The 26,638-nt window shown below is 45.7% G+C and overlaps 1 protein-coding gene across 1 annotated transcript in view; it reads left to right on the top strand.

The window, feature by feature from the left end:
* Nucleotides 1–26,638, top strand: part of VPS13B (vacuolar protein sorting 13 homolog B) — a 2,934,705-nt gene that overhangs the window by 2,053,259 nt on the left and 854,808 nt on the right. The window lies entirely within an intron of this gene.

Raw genomic sequence — 26,638 nt, 5'->3', positions numbered from 1 at the left:
ATTTATGAAATGTGGTCCCAGCACTGAGATGCTGCAGAGCACTTGTAGCTTGTTATGATGGAACAGGGCATGGAGCAGAGGTTTTGAAGTAGGTGTTAGGAGGCCAATTAGGGACACTCATATGTTTTCAGTGGGCTTTAGCCCTCCTGTTGTCACCTCACTATAGAGCATTAGTGTGCACCAGAGCAGAAGTATGTTTATATATCTAGGGGTTGTCCCCAAGAACACATGAAAATATGAGCCATGTGGTTCAACTATTTCTCTGCTGCAGGGTTTTAGACCATGGATGCTTTTGATGTATCCGCTGTAATACAGCTTTATTTCTTCATGTACCAATTTGTACAGCGATGTGATGCCAGATTTTGGTTGGCTCATAGTTCTCAAAACAATAAACAATGCAGATTTTTTTTATAGAGCATTAACATGTTAAAAAAAATGCTAAGCAAAAGGTCAGTGTTTATAAATTTGGTGATTAGATATATAGGAGGGAACTGCTGCGTGGTCAAAGTTGCTTTGAATGAGAGTGTAAATTAGTTTTCCTTGACGTAGTCGTGCCACTTCTGGAAGGCAACAGAATTAATCAATAGTTGTGACAATGAATTATCTTGAGATATTAAAAGAAAGTTTCCTTCTACTTGTGAGCATTCCAGTATCTGCATGCTTGCTTGAAAAACAATTATTTACTGGTTTTGTCTTTGTTACTTTTGGAGATTCTAATGTGGCAAGAGGTTGGCTCCAGGTTGAACATGATGTGCTGGAGATTCTTAGTTGGTTGGAGAGGTGGGGTGGATTTGACATGCCCCTGGCCATTGTATATTATGTAGTATTGCTTCATCCCATATCTCCTACCACACTGTAGTTTTTTCTGTCTTATGCAAGTCACAGTTTATAATTAAACCGCCAGCTTACTTTTTGGTTATGTTGAGTCTTGTAAATGCTTAACAAAATATATGCCTATGTGTTATTGTATAACAAAGGTTTCTTGAGCGCAGAGCCTTGATTGTCAAAAGTAAGCTGCTGCCCCAAGTTCCTTTTGAGTCTTCAAAATATCGTAGTAATTGTGTGGAGAATTAGTTGGAAGATATCCTTCTTTTCCTAAATCAGCTTGACTTGTAGAAAGGGACCATTGCCTTTGATATCTGTTTAATCTGATTTTTTCCTTTGAAACCAATGGCCAGATAATCAGTATACTACTGTCAGGCCCACAAAGTAAATGAAGGAACTGGAAGCTGAAGTCAGCTCTGGAAAATGTTTCAATGTCCTGTTGTTCTTAGTGAGCAAGGCCACCTCATGCCTGCCCCCTATGCTGGTTATATTTTCTATGGAGGAGGGACAGGCTGATTATTTTAAAGAATAGTTTTCTTAATATATTGGCTACAAATTCATATTCTAGAATTCCCAGGCTCTAGCATGAGGACATAACCCATGCCCCAGAACTTGGCGGCCTCTTGAAAACTGAACTGTTCAAGAATGTATGGATTGGTGAATATCTGATAGCTGGGACACATTTCATCTAGGTCAATTCTTATTATCCTACTTAAACCACAGTTCTGCGAAAAGATCGTAAGGGGATGTGTAGTTCTCAGCAAGACTCCATTTTACTTGTATGTGCGTGCCATTTGGGGCAATTCTTCTCATACTCTTTGAAATACAAATCCATATAAAAACAATCTATCCTGCTGCCTTTTGTGACAAGATATCTTCAGCATGTCTTCATGGGGAAGCACCATGTTTTTTTTTTTGCCCAGTGAGATCCCATGTTCATCAGGACATGTTGTGTGCTTTTCTATGCTTCAGTCTCATTCCCTGGGTTGAAATGATACTGCAGTGCCGTCCCCTTGGAAAAACAGTGTGCATTTCATGCGCACAATCCTCTGGGGGGAAAGGAGGAGAGAATTTACCTCACCAATGGTACCACATTACGTTGAGATGGCTTTGGCTTAGCTAGAAAGTTCTATTGACCCTTGTCACAAAAAAGGCTATTACAGAGAACATCTACATGTGGGCAAGGCCCTTAGCTGCTCAGAGCACAACTCTCCCATACCCTGTGATCTGTATTGGCTGCCATTGTGATTGTTGAACAAGTAAGTTGCCCTCAATGGACCGTAATTCACTATAGCTCTCAATACGTTACATTTACCATTTGCTCACCAAGAGAGGCAATCAATGTATCATCTCTGAGGTAAATGCACTGGGGAAGAAGAAATACAAACGTAGGCGTGCTCTGCTGAGAGACATGGGAAAAATAACTACAGATGCGCATGGATTGGGAAACTTGGACCCACCTTCCCTTTCACCAAGGGAACAACTTGATTTGTGCAAAACTGCAGCTCGGTCTTTCACATTTGAAAAGTAGAGAAACGTTTTTATTCGATTTCAGTCTGGGATACTCCACTCAACTAAATGGCACAGATTGTTATTCTTCGGCCCTCGCTGCGAGGCATTGGGAAAACCACATTGGTCTCCTTTCATCTGTAATTATTGGTACCACGGGATATGGTATCTCTGATATGAGAAAATACTGTGCCATTGCATATTTTCCCATGAGGAATACAGGAACACTAGTTCCCGAAGATTTTCTCTCATCTCCATGCACATTTTGCCAGTTTTTAGAAATGTGCACAGGTTAAAATCAGGAGCACTGTGCACATTGTAAACCAAATTTGCCGATCATTTCTTCTATCGGCTGAATCTGTATTACTTTCTGATTTCAATATATGAGATTTTCTCCTAACTTTTTCATGTAAGTCTATTTCCTGTCATAGAGCCAGAACCTTTAGTGTGTGGCCTTTTGTTGTAAGATACATTCATCTACCAATTTTGTCATAAACATTTTGTGCATTGTAAACAGTATGAAAAGCATATACTGTGTGAGCTCTAAACTTCTCTCTTATATCTAGATACCTTTTATATCGATAAAAAAATATATATGTTTATTTACATACAACACACGTGGGAATGTCTGAGCAAGTAAATATTTCTATGTGTATATGGATGTTTGTATTGTGGAATTTGTGCTTTGTACATAAAATTGGTCAAGTATAATGTGTTTATGTGTGTCTGTATACATTTTACTATATATTTAGATGTGTGAGTATGTCTCCGTACATTTAGATATTATTTTTTAATTACTGGGGGAGGGGGCTAAGAAACCCAATCCCTTTTCAACCTCTCCCCATACCTCTACTCACCACAAATCTCTCCACCTGCTATGGACTCTCAAACACCCTTCTCAAACTCTTCTCTCCTTTATCCAGTTCATCCAACTAAAAGGCTCACATGTCCACCACCCCCAATGACAACTTGCCTCTTCCCTTTACTAGTCCACTTCAATGAGTCCACCCCTTTAAAACAATACAGTAAATGCATAAGATCTGTATGAGCTTGACATGAGTGCACTTACCACAAGTACGTGCTATATAAATTCCATGTGCGATAACAGTCTTACACCACACGAATTATGTTGGATGAATTCATTAATTTTTTTCCTATTGTCTCTGCTTACCTGCTATTGATACCAATTCGGAGAAACTCACCTAAACATGTGGAATGGTGTTAGAACACAAGACTAAACCCAGACTTCACTGTATTACCCACTAACTCTGGGTTCTGGAGTCGTGTGCCACTCGCCACTTCAACACCTCGTCCGGGTTGGTAAGCGCTATATAAACGCCAGTCAATTACTGTACGATACAATAATATAAGGGAGACATAGATCTCTTGAGTGGCGACCCATCTTTTGCTAACTTAAATCACTGCATCCTAGGTAGTCTAGTGGCAGCCGAAATAAAAGCCAAAATAAATTGTTGCCCTTCTTCTGACTCCCACATGCAAAAAATAACTTCAGAGAGAAGATGGTAGTGCGGAGTGTGACGCAGACAGCTGAAGCAGATGCTGAGTGCTGTTTTCCCTGCGCGAGTGAGAGCATGCTGGGGATAACGTTGAGTGAGAAATAACAGTGACGGCGGGGCCGTAGACTCACTTCTTTTCAAATAATGCCAAAGTAAACACATCTGATGCTCGCCTGCTCAATCGGCCGTTGAAAAATAGTTTGTGGATAATGTAAGTCCATTTCGAAGAGTCCCCTTGCCTTGTAAAGTGATTACACTAGGTCCATTTAACCAAACGACAGAAGTAGGATATCATACCAGATAAAAAAATTAAATAAAAATCTTTGAATTTCAGAATGAACCCACTTCTATTCTGCCCTCAAAGACAGAGTCCCGCACTTGAGGCTTCCATAATGGAAAAATAGGCATCTTTTACAAGTGTATGTTTTTCAGTTTCAAGACCTGTTGATTTTTCGTGATTTCCACGTTTTCCACTGATTTGTATTATATGTGGAAAGCTCATAATTATTTTTATGAATGATATTCTTGCTTTGTTTAACGTGCAACAGGAGTAAGAGTTACTGGGAGAAAGCGGGTTTGATAACGTTGCTGAGCAAAACTGCTGAATTAACAAGCATTGGCATAGCCAATAGGTCTCGCCTTTGGGTGTTTAGCCTGAGATTTTTGTAATGTTTTAAGGTATGTTATAGAGCAATGTAGCTGTTGTGTTTGATACTGTAACGTTTGTGTGCAAGTTGTGATTAGTTTAGTGACGTAAGGGTAGTGGCATGGTGTGGAATATAGTGGTGAGTTGTGATATGATGTGTGTTGGTGGGATGTATGTGTGTAGTGTGTTTTGCTGGTGTGTATGTTGGTGGTATATGCAAGTTTACACCCCCCAAAAAACCCAATTGTAATGATATTAGTTATGTGCGTAGTGTGATGGTATCAGAGAGAAGAGGGGAGCAAAAGACAGAGAAAAGGGACAAAATCTGGGTATGAGAAAAAGTAGCACTGAAAAGAGAGGAAGAGGCAGAGGAACGAGAAGAAAGACTGCCCTAGGCGCTGTTCCTATGCACGGGGTGGTTACGTGATTTGCTCACAATCACAGGCTGTTGAGTCGACGCAGACCGCCAGCTCCAAAGTAGGCATCTCTGGCCGTTACGCCACACCTTCGACTCTCAGCCCTTGTTACCTACTCTGGTTGTTTGTCTCTTTCAGAAAAGGGCCATGGTTATGAGTCAGGCAGAGAGGAATTACTGTAGGATCATGAGTGGATCAGCATTAAAGCACCTTGTATTCCTATTTGTTGGAGCACTGGACCCCATTTTATAGGAAGTAATTCTACTTAGTAAAATCGTAGGAGACTTTGGCTGCAGAAGTCAAGCCTCGTCACCCGATTAGTTTTTTTTATTTCTGGTGGGGACGCATTCAGTTCTACCCCCTGCCCCACCTTCTATGCCCCTTTCCTTCCTAATCCCCACAGCCTCTCCCTCCATCCACACCTCACACAGACGCTCCCACATACATTGATCAGGTGGTAAAGGTATGCGTCAAATCCCATGGAATTTAGAATTCTGCATCGTTTGGTGACCATAAATCCAGTTCCACATGGTAATTCCCCATTCAAACTCTTATTATGAGACAGGTGGAACAGGTTTACCGTATGGAATTCTAATCCACCTGATAATGATTGGTGGGGCGTTCCAGTGTCTGATCTGATTTTACCAGGCATTAATTTTTCTCAGAGCAGGTGTGAATGTATGCCTTAAAACTGGGAATTCTGTGTGGCTTTACAACCAGGAAGTCCAGCTCCACAGACCAATTCCCCATTCCAATACATAATGTCATGTTATACTGGTGCGATGTTACTGCACGGTAATTTAAATTTCACCTGCAGATTTACCCCCACGCCCTAAACAAGTACCGTGCAATTCCTAATCAGCCCCAAAGAGTCAGAAATGCATCTCTTCCCATTTGCATCTGCTGATTAAGTTTCTTTTAATGTTTCCCTTAGCTTGAAGATGGTAGCTGCCTTGCACACAGCAGCAGCTCTCTGGTGCTTTTAACATACAAAGATACCCACATGGAAGAAGAAATGCAGCTGACATATGGAACTTTTAAATGTTTTTACCTTATGAGGTGTTCAGTTTTGCACGAAGCAATTCTTTCTCCCCTCACTTTCACACCCAAGGCTCATCTGTGAACGATTTAGGGCATCACATCTCATCTCCAGCGTACCCGCTGCCTTCCTGACCTCCAGATTAATATTTGGACGAAGCAAATTAAAAGTTCCTCTCAATGTAAATATATATGCAGCTGGGAACAGGTGCTGGAATAAATTCTCAAAGATTTTCCTGACAGTAACACAATTCTCACTTATTTAGGCGAAAACATATGTTTATTTCCGGTCCATAATTCATGTTTGTTTGTGTTTCATTATCACCTCCAAGACACGTCATATACGAGCTTCATGAATAAGAAAAGCAAATAAATGTGCATTCATAATAAGAGAGAGCCGCCTAAGAATGCGCCTTGTGTTTTGGTGGTAAAGTGTCATGATTGCTCTTTTAGTGAAACGCTCGCTGCTAATGTCGACGGTGATCTGGTTATCACGCGTGACCCTCTTAGTGATTAAATTGTGCAAATAATACAGCCTGATATTTGTATCCTGTGAAAGCCGTAAAAGGGTGGTATAAAGTGTGATAAACAAACCGGCTTTTGTTTTCAGAGGGCAGCTATTGTTGTCTTGTAACTTGTAACTTGGAGAAAACAAAGATGTTGAAAGTGAAACTGTGAATCACCTGCCAGACAGGGCTGTGTCCAGGGGAAGTCAGCATCAAGTGTGTTCAGAATTCGCCTTCTTTCAGACACTTGGATTGTTTAATACCCTGATTTAGTTGCTATTTCTACCTGAATGGATGGTACCGTGTGGTGTGTTAGATGGGACGCAGCATTCTATTTCCTTTGTTTAAGGATTGCCCTTCCTGGCAGGCTCTGCTCTTGTAGGACACGAAGTGCATAATCACAGCTGTAAGAGGAGATGTTCGTCGGCAGCTGTGAGGAGAAACAGATTTAATGTATGATAATCCGTCCTACGGCCAGCATCTGCCCACAGAAAGCCAGGCATCCGACTGTCAAAGGGATAGAAACCAACAGCTGCCGAGAATATTGAAGCGTGAGGCAAGCACACCCCAAATGACACAAGAATAGAGACTAGTGCGGCTGCGCGAAAGTGAAAGCGATCGCGCTAAGGCCACGTTATTTAAAAGCACGCCGCCATGCGCGCTCGCGTGTTGGATGGGAAGACCCGAGCTATCACAACAAAATGGTGTGGGACTGTCCACGCGCATGCTGTCTGCATTGGATAGATGCCGAGGGCAGCCATCTTTGTCCATGCAGACGCGTGCATGAGCCCACGGGGAGAATTGATTCCAAAAGGTCCTCTCTGACGAGTGCAGCGCATGCGCTGCTTTCGCCAGGCGAGACCTAAAAACACAACTATGAAGCTTTTTTCTGTGAAAGTTTTCGATTGGTCTCAAATTAAATGATTTTAATGGACCGTTAAAGAGGACAAGAGGTGTTGCATATTAAATCAATTGCATATCAAAATTCATGATCCATAATGGTTTATTCTAAATATCACTTTTAAAATCTATTCTATGGCTAATATTCATAGTAAAAGATAACGTTACACTGGTGCTGCCATGTTAAATCCTGTTTATATATTCCACTGGTCCAAAAGCCACCCACGTAAGGCAGATAAGTCAAGAATTAAGTTGGACAGCCGTGACACTGGGTTCCTGCAGATAGTTGGTACAACTTTTATATATCAGTCAACTCTTGGGTGTAATGTTAACGAAGCAATGTTGTTCCAATATCTGTTTAGCTGCCTCTTCCAGGCAAACTCATAGGAGAGTCACTTACTACGCATTTTTAGCAAACAGTATATAAAATCTTGTTGCTATCCTATATAGTCAATGATAGGGCACACCCAAATATATATGGAGGATTTAAGAATTATTTCTTGGAGAGCATACATTTTGGATAAAATAAAATGTTTGAACTTTCTATTCATGTTCAATTGGTAAATACGCTCTTTATCTCTAACTGATATGTAATTGTTTTCTAAGCCTTTCACTTAGTTTGGCTGTCCTCCATTTTGTGAACGATTTTCAACTACTAAAACGTTTTTTAAGTAGAATGCTAAGGATTGTTAGTGTCCTGCAGGTTGTAAAGATGTATGATTTGAAGGGCATTTATAGGTTTTCTATTGATATTGCACTGTGTACCCTTAATGAGGGACTAAAGCACTTTGCAGATGGGTGTCATACTACTCTTTTGTCCTAGGTTTCCCTGTACCAGCATCCTCCTTAAAATGTCTTCAGTAAAGAGCAATAAAACTCTACAACAGTGTTTGTTGGAGTGATACTAAGGTCTGGGATCCCCTTTCCCCCAATGACAGGACACTCACTTGCTACCTTTGCTTAAACAAGCATTTGCAATGCAATAGGTCTCGCATTTAGGAGAGTTTGAGCTATTGGCATTGTAAATGACAATGCCTTTTATTTATGTGTTGATTTTTAAAACGTAAATAAAAGGCATTTCCATTTACAATGCTAATAGCTTAAACTCTTGCAAATGCAAGACCTATTACAGTGCAAATGCTTGTTTTTAACTGTTATCGTGGCTTGTGGTGTTTCATGCATGTAGGCGGAGGATTATGTTGCAGGGACCTGAGTGAGCCATGGCTCGATAGTGTTGTGCAGTATGTCAATTGCTGGTGTGCTATTGCAGCATTACTGTGCCTGGACTGGTGGCTGATCAGTGTTGCAGGGTACTTTGTTATATGGTGTTTACTTGCAGAGCGTGATGTGAAGCTCTCTGCATACCTACGACCCCTGTGGCACCAGACTTCTTTCAAATGGCAGCATGGGTCTGTTTGGCGGCTGTAGAGTTGGACACATGCTGCAGGAGAATGACCCCCTCATTGGACTTTGGAGGGGGAGAGGTTGCGAGCGAAGTGCAAGACCCAGACAGGAGTACGAGCTGAGAGGGGAGGAGTAAGGAGTTGCAGTCTGTAAGGGGCTGAGTCAGAGCTGGGAAGCAGCTACCACAGTTGATTTCAAGCAAAAGGCAGTCAACTTACTCCTACCCGGCTTCGATTTAACAGCCCTGTTTACAGGGGAAGGAACCTGTGCTTCAGAGGCGTCAGTCCCAGGCAGAGAGCGACGAATAAATAAAACAAGATCTATCTGTCTATTTTTTCAACATTAGATGCTTTTAGTAACCAGCACGGCATAGGCGGCATGCTGCGCTGATTACTGAAAGCATATAATATTGAAAAAATATAGTTTGGCAAGCTGCGCCAGAGGAAAGAGAAGTGCGGCTCGCTAAACATAGCCGCCAAGGTTTCAGATTGCTATGTGTGCTATTTTCATAATTTTAGTGTAATTATGAGTGACATTTCAGCAACTATGAGTGACACTTTCTCGTGAGCAAAATCAAGCAATGAAGGAAGATGAGTGAAACATAAATATCATAAATTACACCTATATGAGCAACGAAAAACTCTTTAAATTGCTACAAAGCACCAAAAATGGAAAGGTACTAACCTAGTGCCATTGTAATCTGATTGTACTGTTATCATTAGGTGAGCAATCCTCAGGAGAGGCTGGCTATGGCACACAATAGCCTCGGTCAGAGCCTGGCCACAACACCCTGCCGGCTGATCAATATTTCAAGAAGACACTGAGAGCTATAGTATAAAAGTCAATAGCTGAGTGGCCGACCACCTCGAGGTCTGGCCTGCGGCCCGCTATAGTATGGTTCAGCTGGGCACTGACGTAATGATGACTGTGTAACACAAGCAATATTTGTCACAGATCAGTTTAATAACAATATCAGTTCTAACTCTCATACACTTATGATTCATGATGCAGATGACTCCTTGCTGGCAGAGGTTACAGCTGAGCACGGCTGCCGGTCTCAAGCCCGATAGGCTGGGATCGGGCCCTCCCGCTTGCCGCGTGATGACTTATGTGATGCCACCGGGCCGCCGTGGCCCATTATACTTCCAAAGAGCAGCGGAGCTTAGAACAGTACCCACTTTGTTGATGGTGACTGGCCTGCCTCAGGGATTCCGAATGAGACAGCCGATCTAGGCTGAGTCGTGGGGGCGGGAATCCCATCCAGACTGGATTCCATTCTTCAAAGCCGGCATAGGCAGTGGTGAGTACAACTCTCAGTCTGACTTGCCCTGCAACAGCCCAGTCCTGAGAAGACTGCAAGAGAGTCGGTGCCCACGGCCGGCAGCACTGCAGTTCACCTGCACCCAACAACGACCTGGCTCCCCGCTGCGGTGCGAGCAGTGAGGTCGGAGGAGCTTCTGCGTCCCTTTTCTTAATCCCCAAAAGTGCAGGCAAAATGTATTTATGCCGCCCGCTTGCACTGCAGGCAGCAGCTGAGCAGGAGGACAGAGGACTCTTCCCTGTTCTGTACGGTTCACTGAACCACCGGTGAGGGTCGTTGGGTGACCCAGTCGCGGGATCTCCATATTTAGATTATTTTCCGTGGCACACGCGGTGTGAGCAGCGCTGCCATTGCAACTGCAGCCTGTAACTAAAGTCTATGCTTTCAATATTGTACGTTTTTTGTAAGCAGCACAGCACGCCACTTGTGCCTCGCTGCTTACTAAAAGCACATAATATTGAAAAAATAGTTTGGCAAGCCGCACCAAAGAAATGAAAGGCGCGGCAGCCATTCTTGAAGAAAGGGGCGGCATATAATGAAAGGAGAAGGGCCTGATAGAGACAGGGAGGGCAGTGTCATCAAGCCTATGTCGAGCTGGCGCTGGGGTCCCTTGAGCTGCTGCAGTGGGCCCGGACAGGAGATGTGCACGCGTATGGTGCGAGCAGGAGTTGTGATTATGCCACAAGACGTATGCGTGCACATCGAGCTGCTGCAGTGGGCCCGGACAGGAGATGTGCATGTGTATGGTGCGAGCAGGAGTTGTGATTACACCGCGAGCCATACGCGTGCACATCTCCTGACCTCTGTACGCGTGCACATGTCCTGTCCCCCTTCGGCAACCAAGTCGACGACAATATATAGCGTTGCTAGGCGAGACCTAAACAGAAACTAAATTAAAAAAACTCCTATTTCAGCGCCTCCTTCACTGTTAGTACAAGTTCCATTCGACACCCTGAACTGAAATACAATGATTACTCTAGCCATTTTTTAATTTTTTTATTTGTTTATTGCATTTACATACTTAGTTACTCTTCACAATAAGCAGATAAATGTGAGCAAAAGCTAAGAACAACAAGAAAGAAAATGTGCAGAAATTAACAGAACGAGGCAAACAGCTATAGCCATTTTCAGATGTGATTGTGTTTAGTCTTTTCCTTGCCAGATGCATAGCTACCATTGGTGCATCAGGTGTAGTGGCACTGAGGCCCAGGCCCTGAGGGTCCATTGTACCATCATAATAGCTGTATTTACTACCCCAACAGAAGTCAAAGGGGCCATTTTCCTTGCTTGCACCAGGGCCCATGGCATCTTTGTTACGCTACTGAGCCTCGCCAATTCAAGACGTACTATCCATAGGTTATTATTCTCCTAACTTATATTATGTTTTGCAAACAAGAATTGTAACATATAACATCTACCTCTGTAAAGTGCGCTGTCACCAGTCCTGTCTTGTTCATGCTGTACAAAACGTCTGAAAAAAATAAATCAAGAAAATATTCCATGATATCCAGTTTTGTACTGTTATTGGGATATCTGTATGTACACTTTGGCGCATGCTGGAGTGAAAACAAGTGTAAGCTAGGATGCTTAAGCTTATAAGAAGTTGATTTCACTGGAAGGGCGAGGCAATGTAGTGTGACCTATTTGGGGTGGATTTTATTGTTGTGCATGGATGTAAGAGGCTGCTCATTCTTTGCTGTTACAAATGTTTATGCAAACATGTAGCTTCGCTCACAGAGAGAAGAGCAAAACATAGTGACAGATAACTGCACGTGTGTTTATGCCCACTATCCTTGAGATAGCTTTGATTCCAGGTGTATGATGGATATGAGCCCCGGTTGTGTGTGGTGTGCCTGCCCTCCTTGTGATTGTGAATAGTTCTTTCTGTTGGTCAGTGGGAAAATGCAAGGCCTTTACTACCTTCTTGAATTCCTGGTGGTCTTGGATATCTCTCGAATTTGTCAAGAATGAGGTCCATAGTTTTGCTGTCTGTATGGAGACGGAGGTTCCACCAATTCCTTCCTTTATGCAATTGGAGGTACAGTCAGTGGAGGTGTCATTCTGGGGCAGATAATTATACTCTGTGGGTATCTTTGCAGTTTTACTTGGTTGAAGAAAAGGTTTTCCTATGAATGGTCCTTTGGGCAAGGGAGCTTATGTTGAAGGGGAAACCTCTGGTCAAGGATAGAGTTTGGGTACTTTAAAGGCTATTGAGATGTGGTTTCATAGGCAAAGTTGTGCATCTTGGAGGTTTTACAGTCTTTGAAATAGTAGCATTTCAGCTCCAAGGAAAACTCAGTTAGTTTAATTTATATGAGACTTGACAAGGGGTGATGCTAAGCTGTAGTCTCTGAAGGAAACCTTCAGGAGGTTAGATGTATCAAAGAGTGTGCATGTTGTGCAAAGGGCTTTGTTTGACTTGACTTGACTTACTTGGATGACAAGAGTAGTCCTGTAGTCCATTATTACTCCTAGGTTTCTTAATTAAATCAGTTATTCTATTCATGGTGCTACTATTGGGGGGGCTACATAAACATAGGCTGATAGGTCTTTAATTCTCTGCAGATTAGAATCTCTGTTTGGGAAGATTCAGCATTCGTTGGTCAACAACTCGGAACCTGTGGTCTAGCTTTCAAGAGTTAAGGTCCTTAGCTTTATCAGAGAAGTCATAGCAAGTTAATTTGAAGTAGTTCATGTGTTTTGATAGTAGCTTGATGTAGGCATTCAGCAAGAGAGGTAACATGATCAAGCCTTAATCTATGCCAGCATCAGGCTGAAAGGAAGTGATACAGTTGGCAGCGAAATATAAAGCAAGGTTGAAATATAAAGCAAGGTCTGCCAGAAAGGCGGGAGGCTATCCTGTCAAGGATGGTCCCATTGATACCATGTTTCTCTACTCTCAGCAAGAGTCGTGGTTAACTTTTTTAAAGTGACAAACAGGTCTAAATATAGCAGTTGGCTACTCCGGATCTGTCCAACATAGTCTGCAAGTTGTCCTACATAGAAATAAAGGCAGATTTGGTGCCTCTCCCAAGGCAGATTTCAGTTTGATGGTCTGAGAGTAGCTTGGTTTCTTCCAGGACGTTACTTATATGGGTGAAAGCCATTCTTAGAATGGGCTAATGGAGAATGGAGTGTAGCTGGCAGGGTCTGCTGGATTTAGAATTAAATCAGTTTTTATTAGCAGAACACATAACATAAGAATAAATTGCATCGTTGCCTACAACCCAATGGTCCGGCTGCATCACAATCAGAAAAGAAATGTGGGACCTATGGGTCAGAAGCTGTCTGCTTAGATAGTTAACACAGCATGCCACCTACAACCCATCCTGGGCCGGCCGCGTTTGCTAAAGGAAGACAATAAACGGTCCTTGCTCTGTGAAATGTGAACATGAGAAGAGACTGTTGTGCGATGAGCATGCAAGTGGCGATGAACCAAGGATTCGTCATAGACGGCTTGAAGCAATAGAGTCTGCCTTTTAGGAAAGGAATAAGCATCACAACTCAAACAAGAACAAAATCTAATTTGAAAGACCCGATATCCATCCCCAACCCCCTCTCTCCAGGTGAGCTAACATAAATAAGAGAGAAAGAAAAAAAAAGGGAAAAAATGCACTTTTACACACGAGTAGGATCCGGTGTGAGAACTACCGGTACAGGTGCCCTAAAGACCCAGTGGACCCATCTGGAACTGAATGCGCTAGCCACTCTCTGGACTCTTAGGGATCAATTTCAAAATCCGTAGGTAGGCGGGACATGACAGTTCCCAAAACTCCGTGGACAGAATTGAGATAAAGGGGGCCCAGATCTTAGCGTAATCAGATTTATCCCCCACAGTGGCCATAGACAGTCACTCCATGCCCAAGAGGATCACAAATGATGCAGACACTGTGTGTGCTCTGGGATCCTGTCTGACCTCCACCCAGTCAAGAGTACCCGATGTGCTGCATTCAGCGCCAGGGCAATCTGCTTGCCTTTGATAGAGTGCAAGGGGAAAGTCAGTGTATTGGGCAGTCCTATGATAGTATAAGCCGGGAATCTAGGGATGGTGGTGTCAAAGGCCTTATCGAGTTCATTGTGGATCTTTTCCCAGTATCTCGTGAGCTTCAGGCAGTTCCACAGCAAATGAAGGAGGGTGCCTGGGCTTCCGCAGCCACGCCAGCAGAGGCCATCGCACTGGGAGTTCCATTTGGTTAGGCGAGCTGGGGAGTAGTTCCAGTAAGATACAATTTTAAATGCAGTTTTGGTGTGGCCCATGGAGTGTGCGGTGTGGTGGGTCCTGTAGAAGACATCCTTCCATTCTTTGTCTGAAAGGGTGCGACCTATTTCCGCTTCCCACCATCTCTGTCCTGCAGTTCGCACTCTTGTAGCGATCTGAGTGAGGAACATATACATTTCGAATATGAGTTTGCGGTCATCTTTTTTTAAGAAAAGCCACTTTTCGAATGGCAGCATTGGTCTCCTAACCAAGGGTTGTGTTAGGGGACCAGTTACCCAGGGCAACATTTGCATATGTAGGAAGAGGTCCGAGCCGGCGAGGCGCTAGTCCTCCCGGAGCTGCTTAAAGGGGATATGACCCTGGAGTTCGAACAAATGCCCCAAGCGCTTACACCCACCCTCCAGCCACCACTTGCCCACTCCCTTATCCATCCCAGGGGGGAAATTGGGTTTGAAAAGATTGGAGACATGGGAGAGGGGAATGTAGTAAGATTAGCCCGTGTGGACACTCTGTCCCAAGTTAGCATAGTGGGGCGAGTAACTGACGAGAAGTAAAGTCCCCATGAGTGCAACGCCTCAGGTAACCAAGCCTCTCTCCAGATGTGGTGACCTACCACCGTCTGGTCCATGAATACCCAGTGTTTCTCCATCATGGGGCGGTTCCATTCCACGAGGTAACGCAGCAGCAAAGCCTGAAAATAGCGGGTGATGTTTGGCAAGGCCTCCTTCCTTCTTGGGGCGTTGCAGCAGAGATTTCTGCAGCCTGCGAGAGATCGGGCCCCAAACAAAACGCTCAACGTCAGCTTGTATGTGCGAGAGCGAGTTTGGTGGAGGCAGTAAAGGAAGTATTTGGAAGAGATATAAGGCCCGGTGTAAGACATTCATTTTAACCGCTGACAACCTCCCAAGCCACGACAGAGGCAGGTGCCGCCATGGGCAAGATCCTTCCGGATGCGAGAGAGTAGGGTAGTATAGTTTACTTCCGCTGTCTTGTCCAGACTTTTGTGAAGGACCATCCCTAAGTATGTTATACCGTCCATCACCCAGTCAAAGTCAAATTGGGCACGCAAGACATCCATTGTCACGTGTGTTGCAGTAAGATTCAGTACTTGTGACTTCTGCAAATGTATTTTAAATCCAGAAACCTGACTGTAGACCTTCAGGTCTTCCACGATAGACGGCATAGAAATTAAGGGACTAGCCAACGAGAAAATGACGTAGCCGGCGTAGAGGCGGATTAAGTGGCTGTCTGCCCCAAACGGGATACCCTGCACCCGTGGATTGTCCCGGAGCCTCTGGGCAAAGGGCTCCATGTACAGAGCGAAGAGCAGGGGGGAGAGATGGCAGCCCTGTCTGGTCCCCCTCCCCACCGCAAAGTCGCACCAGAGTATTCCGTTAATCCTAACCGCTGCAGATGGTGTGCTGTAAATGCTCACCACTCATTTGCGAAACTTGACACCCAGGCCGAAGCGCTCCAGAGTGGCGAACAAATACGATCAGTGCACGCGGTCAAAGGCTTTCTCGGCGGTGTACCTTGTCAATTAGGTGGCAAATCCTTTTAGTGTTGTCCCCGCACTGTCTATTCGGGATGAAGCCCGACTGATCCGTGTCGATCAGTCTGGGCATGAGAGGGTTCAATCTGTTGGCCAGAATGCTATAGAACTATTTCGCATCGATATTAAGCAGGGAAATCGGCCGGTAAGAGCTACATAACACCGGGTCCTTCCCTGGTTTGGGAATGACCGAGATGGTCACTTGCAGCATGGAAGCCGTGAGGGTACCCGTGTCTGCGAAGGAATTGAATAATCGGATGAGTAGTGGAGCTAGTTCAACACAGAATGTCTTATAGAAAAAAGCAGTGAAGCAGTCAGGGCCCGGCGCTTTCAGGGGCTTCAGACGAACAATAGCAGAGATCATCTCTTCGATCCGTATTGGGGCCTCCAGTCCTTCCGTTTCGTTAGACGGAAGGGGGGATGTCTGCTGCTCCCCGTAAGTACTCACTGGGGTCCGCAAGGTTAGGGGACTCAGTGGAATATAGATTTGCATACAAGGTTCGGAAGGCCGCCACTATGTCGACATCGTCCGTCACCTCAGACCCCTGTTCTCCCCGCACTGCTTTAATTGCCTGGGCCGTTCGTTGACTGCGGAGGCAGTGTGCAAACATATGCCCACCCTTATTGTAACCCACATAATATGTATGCTTTAGCCGAAGCACCGCGTATTCGGCCCTATCGAGGTCCAAACGCTTCAACTGGAGCCGCTCCTTCTCCAACTGGCACCAGGTTCGAGAGGCACCCGTACGTTTGTGGATTGCCTCAAGTTCCCTAACTTTGGCTTCTAGGTCCTCTCGTTTAGCCTGCCTGGTTTTGTTCTCATAAGCCGCTTTGGCGATTAGGGCCCCTCTTGCGACCAGTTTAAGAGCCTCCCAGACGGAGGACAGGGATGTGGAACCATCATCGTTAAGTGCTAGATAATCTGTCAACGTACGTCGCAGGCCCTCCATCACCTTTGGGGATCGTAGCAGGGATTCTCTCAGGCGCCAGTGTAATGGGGACGAGCACATAGTCGGCAGGCGCAGAGTTAGGGTTAGGTATGCGTGGTCTGAGAGAGATCTGGCCTCGATGGTGGAGGTGCTGGTGCAAGCCCATGTGGCTTGGGTGACTAGGAAGTGGTCTAACCGGGCGTGCGACTTACGGGCCGCTGAATAGAAGGAATAATCTTTCTTGTCGGGGTGTAAGCTGCGCCATGCATCTTTGATCACACAGTCAGCCAACTATTCCCTACCGCTCCCCGATATAGCTCCTGCTCCGCCCGACCTCGGGCTGGATCGGTCCAACTCTGCATCCATAACAAGATTCAAATCCCCAACCACCACCACCAGGGAATCGGGTGTGTGTATTTCTCTTGGTGCTCGTTTGGGGAGTAGAGTGAGGCTATCGTGATGTTGGAGGCCCCTATGTGTAGTCGCAGCACAAGAAGGCACTCCTTGATCTCTGCCACGGATCCCACCACGGAACCTCTAAGGTGTTTGGAGAGCAAAATAGCCACCCCGCCTTTCTTACTTTTCCCCGAAGACCAAAACTGCAGGGGAAACCCTCTATGTTGCATGCAGTGAGTGTCTGTGTGGAGTAGATGGGTTTCTTGAAGTAGGCACCCATCCCTTCCCGTGTGCTCGAGCAATGAGAGTACTGCCTTCCGCTTAGTGGGGTTGTTAAGGCCTCTGATGTTAAAGCTGACTATCTTGACTGCCATCGGTTGGGGAAGAACCATCGGGCACTGTGACTACAGCTGTTCGGCCAGTGCTGAGGGACCAATCCCAAAAGGAACCCTGTGTGTGTATATAACCGTATGTACCCTGACAGAGGAGCCCTGAATAAAAAGCTCACAGGAGAGAGGACCTACCCAGCCCTATAACAATAAAGATAAACCCAAAAACAGTAAAACAGTAACCTGGGCAAGCCCACAATGACCATCTTGAAAGTGGTCGGTAGGAAGTGGAGACTGCCAAGACAGTGTGGGGCTCCCCTAGTCAGTGAGGAGAAAGATCCCCCTCTCCAGCTGGACCCCAAAAGATTTGAACAAACTCAAAGTCACGTTACCCTCAGTCATTAGAGTCCAGGGTGTCCCCGTCTGCACCAGCAAGGGTCGGAAGCACTGCAGACTGCTCCTTGATGATTGTGGCTGGGTCCGGGCGGAGGCGACCCAAGCTCCGACCGCCCTGGGGCCCGCGTCCCGAGGGCTTCTGTGTGCTGGACTCCGAGGCATCTGGCTAGGCAGCCAGGTCATCAAGATTCAAACTCAGCACTTTACAGGCCTCGGTCATGGAGTGGGCTTGGTGCAGCTTCCCGCCCAAGAGGAAAATGAGGCGGAATGGGTGGCCCCAAGCGTAGGATACATTCTGCGAGTGCAGATGGTTAGTGATGGGGCGAAAGTCTCGTCTCTTTTGGAGGGTACTGGCTGCCAGGTCCTGAAATAGTTTTGGAGAGTGGTCCCGAAAGCGTAGAGGTTGACTAGAGCAGGCTGCTTTGAGTACATACTCTTTCACTGTAAATTCGTGCACACACACTAGGATGTCTGCAGGGGGCCGTTCGGTTGGCGTGGTGGACCCACGCAACGGCCATTCTTGATGGAGGAGTCCGCCGGTGTGTTCCAATTCGCTCGGAAGAGGTCTTGCACGTAACCCACGAGGTCTTCCCCTTCTGCCCCGGTTGGGACTGCACGGATATGGATATTGTTCCTCCTTGACCTATTCTCCAGGTCCTCGGAGGGCAATTGGAGGTCCAATTGCTGGTCCCACAGCCGGAGGATTTCTTGCTGAAGTGCTGCAACCTCTTTGTCCCTGGCAGTTGCGGAGTCCTCCAGGGAGGCCACCCTCTCCTCCACAGTGTCCACGTCTCTTAGCACCTCCTGGAGGTCTGCTTGTAGGTCCGTTTTAATGGCCAGGATGCAAACATTGCCTCCAGAAACTCCCTTGTGATCGCACCATCTGGGCTTCTCTTCCCCTGGCGCCGCTTTAGATCCTGAGGCATCCACCGCCGCTTTCATGAGGAGGTCCCGAATGGACCTATCCTTTTCTGCTTTTAGCCGTCGCCATTGCGGAGTCTTGAGGCAGACCCTCCCACAGGCCGTTGACGGGCCTAGGAGAAGGGATATGTTCGAACTGGGAGGCCGGTAGTTGGAGGATTAGGTGCGCTAGCTCCTAAAAGAAGTGTTGTTTGCATGCAAGAACTCCGGTGGGAGTGTTGACGTTCTGCTGCAAGGGGGCTGAGTTCCTGTTACTCCCTCAGCATAGAATGGTAGTAGGCGGTGGGCCCTGCGAGGCTCTCGGGGGGCACACAGCCCTCGGGGAGGTTGAGGACGGGTTCTACGGGGCACCGGCACTTCACCAGATCTGCAGCACTGCCGCCCACATACACCACCGAACCTCAGTCCATATGAGCAATATCAAACATCAGCGGTAAACAGTGCAGCCCAACGGCCTTCACCTGTCGTGCCTGCAAGATGCGCAGGGGGGATACAGCCAAGGATGAGAGGCGCTGGCGCCTCCAATGCTCTGTAAGCCTCACCGGAGTTCAGTCTCAGGCCTCCTCCTTCTGGCCACGGGTGTTAGGGCAGCATTTCCTCAGTTATGATGGGAGTCGCCAAGCGGGGGTGACGCACCTCAATGTCCCCTGTGCCAGCACGGCTCATCCACTGCAGTCTACTGGAACTCTCCTGGGCTCGTGTGGGCCGCACCCTGCAGCCAGAGGCCCCGTGAGCATCGATGCGGCAATAAGGAGAGCAGGGGGGCACTCGTTCCACACAGGGTGGCCTTTGGGTGTTGCGGTGCGTTGCTACAATCCTCACAGACAGCGGGGTGCTTAGTAGGCCTCGCGCCGCTGGCTCTCGTTATGCTGTGGGCCGCTCTGCAGGCCCAATGCCGAACTTGTGTGCTTGCGGGCCAGGGAACATGTGAGGCGAGATGCAGCTGCAGTTGGGCTGCTGGTGCCTCCAAGTACAGGTCACGGCGGTGCGTCTTCTGGGGCCCACACACGCAGATGGTGCTCCGAGACTCTACAAGCCCCACACGGGTCGCTCTCTAGCAGATGAGGGCCCTGCAGGTTCAGATGCGACCATGTAGGGGCCGGAAGGGCACTTGCTCCTCTATGGATGACCTCCGGGTGCTGCAGTGAGTTTATCAAGCCCCTCCGTTAGCGGGGGCTGAGCGGGCCTCACGCTGCAGGCCCGCGTTAGGTTGTAGGCATCACTGTAGGCCCAGGGCCAGCCACGCGCGCTTGCGGGCCAAGGGCTTTAGGGATCAGGGTACCGCCGCAGCGAGTCTTCCGGAGCCTGCAAGCGTGAACTGCGGCATGGTGCCCTCTAGGGCCTGTGCATGCAAGCTACGTGGGCCCGCAGCGTCCTCCCCAGCGCGATCGGGCTGCGGGACCGCCCTGGCTCCACACCGTCTCAGGCTCCCCGTCTGTCCGTTGGTGAGTGGATGGGTCGTCTCTCCGGTCACGGCCCAGAGCACCGTGAGATCTCGTCACTTTTAGCGGGTGCTCCGGGTACCTGAGGTGCAGTAATCAGTGCTGTAGGCCCGGCGGGAGCAGAGCGCAAGAAGAACATGTCTGCTCACTCCACCATCTTGGCCATGCCCCCCCCCCCCCCCCGGTCTGCTGGATTTAAATTATTTTTCTTTGAGTGTATCTTGCTGCCTAAATGGTAGGTGCCTGTTGTTAACAATGGTTTTTACAGGGATGGCCAAGCATTTGACAGTAGGATGCCTTTGAAAATTTGAGTGTGATAGGTGGGTATTATCTTCCTCATCATGGTCTGGATGGTAGGCGTCTTGCTCCTAAGGTGTTATACTAACATATTTACTTTTAAATGAGGTGATATGTGAAGCTGTGACATCTTCCTGAATGTACGCCTGGCTGCTGAATTCCTTGAGAATTCTATGCAGTCCCTTTGTAGGGCGTTTAGCCATAGACATTTGGATGGAACAGTTGTACTTTTTACCGTTTTGGTGGATGATTTTTAGCTCTAGGGTGGTTGGAAGCAAGTTAGCATAACACGAAGGCTGTTAGGTTTCTCTTATTTCTTCTTAGTCTTTTCTTGTTACTCCTTTGGCATTGTAATACAGTAATTTCTGTTTTAATCTTTTTCTCTTCCTTGAGCAAATGGTCGATAGCGTGGTTGTGTGGACGTCTTCAATGGAATGAGTCTGCCGAAGCCTTAAAAAAGCCAGTAGTACAACTGCTCCACATAAAGTATTTGGCCAGCAGGTGAGATCACTGATGACACTTAATTGAGAACAGAGAAGTTGAGTTTCTCTATAGCCTTGATAGTTACTCTTACTCATGTGGAGCTCAGTAATGAAGGAGATGAGATAATGGTCACTACAGATGATTGGCAAGTTTCCTGTTGCTGCAATGAGTCTGGTTGGAGAGAAGATTGCTTTCAGTGTGTGGCCAGTCGTATGTAGGATCAGTGTTGAGTAGGAAGTTAGTCATGAGGTACCTCGGTGGGGGGATGCTAGATCTTTCAAACCAGATGTTCTATTTACACAGAATGTAGAATTTCAGGTAATGCAGGCTGCAGAGTTTGTTGTAGTTTAAGTTGATGCATGAGATGAGATTAAGGAAGATATCTCTGAATGCTATATTTTTTGATGAAGGGCTGTAAATCACCAGGAATGAGTAAGATAATATAGGTCACAGTGAACAGTGGACTAGGAGTGATTCCCATTTTAATGTAACAGGATGAAATCTTGAGGTTTATTAGAAGTCCGTAAAGCTGACTACTAGTGCTATTCTAGTCTTCATCGGAAAGTTCTGCATGTGGATTTTATAACCATGATAAATAGCCTCATGCAGGACTGGGGATGCATCATCTCCTGACCAGGTCTTGGTGATGAACACTACTCCCTGCTTTGTGTCTGAGATCAGATCAAATATTATAACTCATTTCTTTGTCATCGATTGTGCATTAATAGGAAGACAACTCAGCTGTGACAGGGTTGCATGCTTAGTCAAGCGTGAAGGTAATTAGAGACATAAATTCGTGGAATGTAGGGAGGGGGTGTGTGTAAGGGGCAAATGGTAATGGGTTGATAAGGCTGAAATGTCGTTCAGGAGGACATTAATGTAATTTGTGAGCAGAGCTTCTGAGAATTATTGGGAAGTCTGGAGTCTCCTTCCTACCCCTAGGAGGATGAGGAGTAGGGTGGAATGGTGGAAGTAGTGGTAAGTGTAAAAGAGAAGTGTACTCATAAAACATCCCCTGGAGTTCTTATGAAAATGTAGGCACATCTTCGATCTCTGTGTATACTTCTCATATTTTATACTTCTTCTGGGTGGAGAAAATCTTTCCCCTGCACGCACCTCAACAGGGGGGTATCACACACCCTATTTTTAGGTCGAACCCTACCAGACTGCGCACCTATCTGGTTTGCTACAGAATTCTAGGGACCATTCAGAAGGATTCCCTGAGAATGCAGTCCGCCCATTGCTTACCATTGGCTTTGCGGTTTGTATCTCACATTTCCTTGCTTTCTATTTGCTAGCTCTATTCGTTTTAGGCTTTTCAGCTAGAGTTTGACCCTTCTCTTTTCCAAATTCCTATTTAGTGTATTATTCCACCAGTACTGGATTTCTGTAAACAGGCCTTTAAATCTTTTTTTTTATCCTGTCACTTTTGTTGTACATTCAAAGACAGAGGTCAGATGTCAGGCAGGCTCTGTCTTCTGCAGAAGCTATAACTTTTCTTTCTCTGACTTCAAAGTGAGAGGACTTATGTGACATTCTTGCTGTGAAATGCTTTTTTTCTGGCACACAACAAAGTTTAAATGGCTGAAATGAATTGTGCAAACTTTTCAGAATATATGAGAATTATTAACACACAAATAAGGTACATTTTTTGTATTTCTGAGGAGTGGTAGAAACAAATATTTTAGTATGATCAAAACAAATTAATGCACTAGGTGATGACATTTCCACACATTATCATTAGTGCGCTGTGTATACTTTTTGCAGTGAAACTATGTCTGTGCAAATGTAGTGCTCATTTAAATTGAAAATGTGTTGTCTATAATGACAGTGCGTTACCACCCCGTGTATACTCCACTTTACGCCACTCCAAGCTGCACCACTCCATGCCACTTCACTCTTTCTGCACCACTCTACATTGCACCACTCCACTCTACGCCACTTCACTCTATGCCTCTATACTCTACTGTGCACCACTCTACTTTATGCCAATGCACTCTATACCACTCTGCACCACTGGATTGTTTGCCACTGCACTCTACAGTACTCCAGTCTAGGCCACTCCACTCTGCACTGCTCCACGCTATGTCACTCCAATCTGCATCACTCTACTCTGCGCCACACCACGCAACAATTCTTTGCATCACTACTCTACACCACTTCACTCTACACCACTCTAATCTACTCTGCACCTCTGCCATTCTGCTTAACACCACAACTTCGCCACTGCACTCGATCATGCACCACTCCACCTTACTCTGCACCATTCCACTCCATTTCACTCTACTCAGAAATAATCCACTCTACGTCACTCTACACCACCCCACTCTACGCTGTGCCACTTCACTCTGCGCACTGCCTTCCATGTCACTCTACTCTAAACCACTGTACTCTACACCACTCTCCTTAAAACGGATGCACTCTTTACCACTGCACTCTATCAATCTATTCAGCACCATTGCACTCTATGCCGCTATACTGTACTCTACAACACTCTGGTCTATGACACTGCACTTTACACCACACCTTTCTACTCTGCACCACTTTACTCTATGCCACTGCACTCTATGCCACTTCACTTTACACTACTCTGTGCTACTCTGCACCACTGTACACTATGCCACACTACTCTGCACCACTCTATACTATGACACTGCACTCTACGCCACTGCATCTGACACTACGCTGCAACATTTCACTGTCTACCATTGAAGTTTATGGTAATCTGCTCTGCACCACTGCACTCTCTACCACTGCACTCTACAATTGCACCACTCTACTCTACGACACTCTACTGCACTGTACGCCAATACACTCTACGCTACTACACTCTGCTCCACTCTGCATCACTCTACGCCACTGCACTCCACTCTACGACACTCTCTGCCACCTTAAGACACTCTATGCCACTCTCCTCTATGCCACAAACATTTAGCCATGCTGAACAGCAGCCACACTGGTGTACAACATGGCTCAAACACATTGGCAAGGCCTAACGCTCTTGCATAGGCAAAACCTATTTGCTTTGCCAGTGCTTGTTTATAGAAGTGTTTCCATGGTCTACATGAACTTACAAAGTATTTGTAAATAACCACAAATGTTCCTTTTTGTGCTTGTTCCAAGCATTACTCATGCCATCAACACTCCACTAACCCCACCCCTCTTCAACTCCTCTCTCTAAACATACAACAGTGACAGTTCTTCTGTATTTTCAAATTGTATCCAGTCAAACATGGAGTTTGCTGTTGGCAATATATGAAAATCCTTATTCTAGTAATCGAGATTTCACATTTTCGACTGTAAAGTCGATTTTTTTCGCACCAGAGGGGCACTTAGGAGTGCAACACCTTTTGTGACTGGCGCCAACTACTGCTTGAAAGTGTATATGTTCCTGTGTACTCTGTTGCTCTTGTTTAAAATAGATTTTAAACTGCACCAGCCAGCGCTGTACATTACATTATGATGACGAATAGGTCAAAATGTGCCGGAGTGTTATTATGATAAAATAGCTGGAAACAGATTTCTGTAAAGCTTTCCAGTTGGGTTCTCGGTCTCCCACAAGGTGTGCATTAACATAAAGTGAGTAGGGCCGCCTGTGGGACTCTCGTCGCCTCTCCTGTTTCACCCTTGCAATGTGATTCTTTCCCTTTCACCGTTAGGTCATCTCCTGGTGTGGTGGAAGCAGAAAATAAGCGTCATTTATTTATATTTGTTTAATCTGCTTTTAACTCCGTTGACATTTCAACTTTATATTTCCTAGTAGCCATACTGAATGGTTTCAACCGTAAGTAGCAGCTGCTAAAAAATTGACTGGAATATACTGGTTCAGTGAAAATAGAAAGGCTAGTCCACGATAAAAGAGAGTGAGAATGGAAGGAAAAAAAATCATTTTTGTCTTTAGGGGAACCGACTGACCGTGAAAGCCAAGAGTAATACAGGGAGAATTTGTGGAACGTGAGCGCAGAGATATGCATAACCAATCTTTTTTTTCAAGCCATTGCATTGATTGAGCTTGTTGAATGCCATAAGCACTACTGCGAAGAAAAGGTCATTCCATAGGGTAGGCTGAGCTTTCGAAATAAAGCTGGAGTGAGGATAAAGCCACTGGGTAAGTGCCCTGGCAGAAGGGGCGCCATATTATAGTGACATACCGCCATTTTGAAAGTCAAAGTGTTGGCCACCTTTCTTAAGCACTGGCTGAGGAAGACTTTTTGATCTTATTTGTTGTACATCGCGTTTACAGTCAGACAAACAAAACGATATGAAGATGAAGAGAAAAATCTGTCGGGCGTAGGGAACCACCCGCTTTAGCAGCTTAAGTCGGGGCTGTCACTGGCCTTATAAGCTGGTGAACTGGGTCAATATAAACATTAATTAATTGTTTTGTTCATGGGTCTCTTATGTCTGCAGACAAAAAGCCGATAAATAGCACTGCTACCAAATACCATGGGAGGGGGTTGTGAGCTTTCAGATGGCATTCTCAGAGAAGGAAACACGTAAATAAAAAGATATTGAATAGTAGAAAATGCAGAAAGGGGAACACATTGGAAAACAATGAGCATGACAGATAAAGGTATGAAAGAAAAAGGGAGGATAAGAGGAAAAAGATGGGTAGATACAAAGTGAAAAAGAACGGAAGGCGAAAGGAATGGTGACAGAAAGGGAGGAAACATGATGTGAAATATGATATTGAAGAAAGGTGAAAGGTAGGATGAAAGGGTAAATGAATGACAGGATGGAGTGAGAGGATTGACTGGCGAAAGTGTGCATGGATGGGAGTATTGAAGAATGCACAGATGAAGAAGAGTGAATGGATGGATGGTAAAAAAAATAGATGGATACATGAAAATATTGATGGGTGAAAAGATGGATGGGGCAATGGGTGGGTATATGTAAAGGTGAAAGTATGGACGGATGGATGGATGAATAGATAGAAAGATAAATAGATGGATAGATGGAAGGCGAGTGAAAGGAACTCTTCGTTGGAAGCTTGCACTGGCTCTCTTCGCACACTCAGTCTGATTTGAGAAATATTTCAAGTGAGTTTTTTTTGCTACTTTATGTCTATTCCCTTGTGTGTCATTCTGAAATTATTCCCTGCCTTCAGTTGGGTGTTGGAACACTGCTGTCTGATTTACAGCAATGATCTCGGATTGATTTAGGCTTGAGTGATGAGGAGTGAAACCCCCTGTTCTGTCGAGAGGCGTAGCAATGATACCATGAGCCCATGCGTGGAGAGAAATGGGCCACTGGGTCCTGGCTGGGTAGATAAAGATGACCATTGTTGGACTGCAGTGGGCACCTCACCCTTCTGGACCTGTGGCCGCTACACCATTGCTAGCTGTGCCCCTGCGAATGTCGTGTTTTGATGCATAGCACATTCTGCTTGGGATGTTATTTCTTTGTGGATTTTGCCAATGTTTACCCTTGGGCACCGCTTACACCTACACTAGGTATGATCTTAATGGAAGGCATTGTGTGAATGAGGAACGCAGCGTGCTTGAATGTCGTTTCTGCGGTTACAAATGCCATATTTCAGTTCTGTTGAATTAGTCTAAAACTGCTCAGGTTTGCACGTTTGTGGCCATAGAC

Source organism: Triturus cristatus, chromosome 5_1, assembly GCF_964204655.1.
Source record: "Triturus cristatus chromosome 5_1, aTriCri1.1, whole genome shotgun sequence".
NCBI classification, from domain to species: domain Eukaryota; kingdom Metazoa; phylum Chordata; class Amphibia; order Caudata; family Salamandridae; genus Triturus; species Triturus cristatus.
This window is presented reverse-complemented; position numbering and strand designations above follow the sequence as displayed.